Genomic DNA, 3607 nt, shown 5'->3' on the forward strand with positions numbered 1-3607 from the left:
TGCACGTTGTGCACATGTACCCTAGAACTTAAAAAAAAAAAAAAAAAATTCCTAGGCTCAAGTGATCCTCCCACCTTGACCTTCCAAACTGCTGGGATTACAGGTGTGAGCCACTGTGCATGGCTTAGGTTGAGTTTTTTAGAAATAGAGCCTGAGACGGGGCCTTGGGTGCACGCTGTTTATTGGTGTGCTTTTCTGGAAATACCTGTAAGGACGTGGCAACAGAAGGATAGGGGAGGAGGAGGAGCTGAGGGAGGAAGTGGCTCCGGGTAAGCCTAGTCTGGGCCTGATCCATGGGAGCTCTGGTATTAATCACACCACCATAAGTTGTTCCTCACCCCTAGATGAGATGAACAGCCAGCTTTTTGCATCCTCATGTCATCAGTCACTGGCCTCAGGCTGGCAAGGAGGGAGTGGGGGTAAACCAGTGTTGTGTTGGACCTGGCCCTTATGAGCTTGCGGTGGTCAAGTTTTTAGGAATGTTGTGAGCCACTATTAACAATTAAATCATATAAAGTTATAATTAAGTAAATAATGCTAAAACAATGGAAATACATATTCAAAAGTCATCACTTCTTAATTATTTTACTACAGTTTTAAACATCTGTGCACTTGCAGTTATTGTTGGGTATTGGATCTTTATGGTGGAAATACTATGTGATGGAGAGCTATGTGCATCTCTTCACAACTCCACCTTCAGTGATGTCTTGCTAGGAGCTTGGAGTCGGCCATAATGGGAATATTTACACCAGGGAAAGTGGCAAATACTCAAGCCAGGGCTCCCCCTACCCTATCAGAAAGTGGCTGCTAAACATTTGCCAACACAGCACTGGGTGTCATCTCCCTCATTAGCTGGGTGTGGAGATGGCAATTCTCCAGAGGACAGGGCAGCTGTGAGCCACTGACAGCCGCCACTCAAAGCAGCCAAGGGATGGTACCTGGCCTGGGAATGGGGATCTGGACAGGGCACAGTGTTCTCTATGGCAAGTTATTTGAAATTTTATTCATGTCCTGACTTGTGGCGTCCTGTCATTAGGTTTTTATACGTTTCTTTGGAGAGGAAAGAACAATAGAAGCCTGGAGCCCTGGGTTCTAGTGTTGACTTTGACACTATCTTGCTGTGTGACTTTGGGAGAAGGTCACTTTACATCTCTGTTTTCTCGCCCATGAAAATAGTGGATCAGATGACCTCTCAGGAGGCTTTCAGCCCTGCACAGCCTCAGACTATGTGATCCTCTCAGCCGTTCCCACCTGGGTTAGGAGCGTGAGTACAGAAACCATGTCTCACCGTATTACCTGCAGAACCCAGCACGTGAAACTTTCCTCCTTGATCTCCAGATTTAGAGACCCAGTCGTAAAAATAGATAACATTTATTGAGCACCTACTGAATAGAAGACGTTTTAGATCTTAGCTCATCTAATCCGTATATCAACCTTATGACATAGATTTTTTTTTTCTATTTTACAGATGAGAAAATTGAGGTTCAGCAATATGAAATTACTTGTCCAGTCACACAGCTAGTAAATGGCCCATTTGGATTCCAGCCCCGGTTGGCTTGTGCTTTCAACCATTTTCCACATTATCCTATTGGAAAAGGATTTAGAAGAGGCTCTTGCTACATCAGGGTCTCCATTTGGGATCTAGAGATTGCTTGGTTTAATCCCCGCTTCCACCTATTCTCTGTCTTGCTCAGTCTCAGTTCTCTTTCTTCTGGGTAGAATGGGTTGTAAGCCCCTTTGCAACTCAGGCCTTTGTAACTGTTGAATAGGCAAATGAAGGAGGAAGGCTCTGAGGATGGAAGCCAGCTGTGCACTTGGCTGATGGTCTGGGATGCACAGAGGTGGGATGGGGCGGGTGAGCAATGGAAGGCTGCTAATGAGCGTTTCCCACTGATGCCTCCGAGGGCGGCTGCAGCCTCTGTGCTGCTGTTTGGGGTTGTTGGAGCCATCACAGCACAGCCAGGATTTGCCCTTAGGCTTAGTGACAGGTTGGATCACCTTCACTCAAAAGGCCTGGCCACTCTTTGCAATGTCTAGTCTGTGGTGTGGGTGATGGCAGCTGACATGGACTCCTTACCACCTGGAAATGCATAAAGTGCAGTTTAGCCCCAGGCCGAGGGGAGGTATTCTGTGCAGCCCCCAGAGCCTTTGTTTCTCATGATTTCATTCAACCCTGCCCCCAACCCCCACCCAGCGTCACAGGGATCTTAGTCCCACCTCCCCAGGGTCTGGCCCAGGACCCCTCTCCCCCCACCAGAACTTGGTGTTTGAAACCTCCTCACGTAGCCGTGATTTATTTAGGCCTCTGCCACCCACCTGGGCACCTCCTCTGCCTGGCTCCTGATTTCACAGAAGGTGCTGATGCCTTTCTTGTGATTCTGCCAGCAGAGAAATTGAGGTCAGGGAGATTGGCCAAGCACACTTTTCAGTGGCTTTTAAGGAGGAGCGATCAGTTAGTGATCACTGCGGGCAGAGGGCTAAGGGGATGGCTTCAAGGAGAGAAAAAAGAGCAATTGGATGATCCTGAATTGTAGAAATGAACACAGTGAAAGTACCAGACTGGGCTTGGGGGTCAGAACCTCCCTCAAGCCCCTGAACATCAGCTTCCCCACTCAGGATTTCTCACTTCAATGACTGACTCCATCATCCCTCCAATTGCCCAGGCCCAGAAATCTGGGAGTCATCCTTGACTTGTCTCCCTCACCCCACAGTCTAATTGGCTGGCAAGTCTTGTTGCATCTATTTTCTGGCTCTTGAGTTTAGTCCTTTGCTATGGCCACTGCCCACTACCAAGGGCCCATCAGCTCTTACCTGGACTGGTTCAGCCATCTCTTTCCAGGCCTTGGTCTCCCTGCTTCATCTCTGCTCCCTCAGCTCCCCCATCCATTCCCCTCTGTAGTCGGCAGTGTCTTTTAGAGGTGTACATTTGGCCTTATCATGTCAGCTCCAGGTTAGAGCCTGGAGTTACTGTGAGGATTATCTCCAGGGCGAACTTCAGACTCATTAGCCTTCCAGGAAAAGCAGCTCTTCTTGCCCTGCTCCTGTTTGACTCTCTGTGATGGGGATCCCAAAACTACCTTAGGTTTGATGATTCACTTGAGGGACTCACAAAAATTAGAAAAGCTGTTATACTCATGGTTGTGGTTCACTGCAGCGAAAGGAGACAGATTAAAATCATCCAAGAAAAAAGGTGCATAGGTCGGAGTCCAGAAAGACACCAGGCAGAAATTTCCAGTTGTCGTCTCCCAGGGGAGTCACTTGGATAGCACTGAACTCTGCCAGCAATGATGTGTGACAAAACATAGCCGGGAAACCCAACTGCCCCTTGGTGTCCAGGGTTTTTGTTGGGAGAAGAGAATCAGTCACTGAGGTATGAGTCACCTATGTGATTGACCTTGGCTACTCAGTCTCTATGCAACCACTGCACCCCTGGAATCAAACCGATACAGCGTGGGCTGGGACTCCAGGTAAACAAAAACAGGCCTTTATCATGAATGACACTGTTAGCATAAACTATGTGGGATGGCCCAAAGCCCCGGTGGTACAAAGATACTCTATTCCATCAGGCATGATATTCCAAGGGCTCAGAGGTTATTTCCTGGGGGCT

General features: G+C 48.2%; 1 long non-coding RNA gene across 1 annotated transcript; it reads right to left on the minus strand.

The window, feature by feature from the left end:
* Positions 1-1355: 1355 nt before the first annotated feature.
* Positions 1356-3316, minus strand: LOC105554252. Its single transcript, XR_001008295.1, has 2 exons — positions 2812-3316; positions 1356-2080 (listed from the first exon to the last, which is right to left on the minus strand). It is a non-coding gene; the product is annotated as an uncharacterized LOC105554252 (long non-coding RNA).
* Between the last annotated feature and the right edge of the window lie 291 nt (positions 3317-3607).

This window comes from Mandrillus leucophaeus, unplaced genomic scaffold (assembly GCF_000951045.1).
Source record: "Mandrillus leucophaeus isolate KB7577 unplaced genomic scaffold, Mleu.le_1.0 Scaffold637, whole genome shotgun sequence".
NCBI lineage: Eukaryota > Metazoa > Chordata > Mammalia > Primates > Cercopithecidae > Mandrillus > Mandrillus leucophaeus.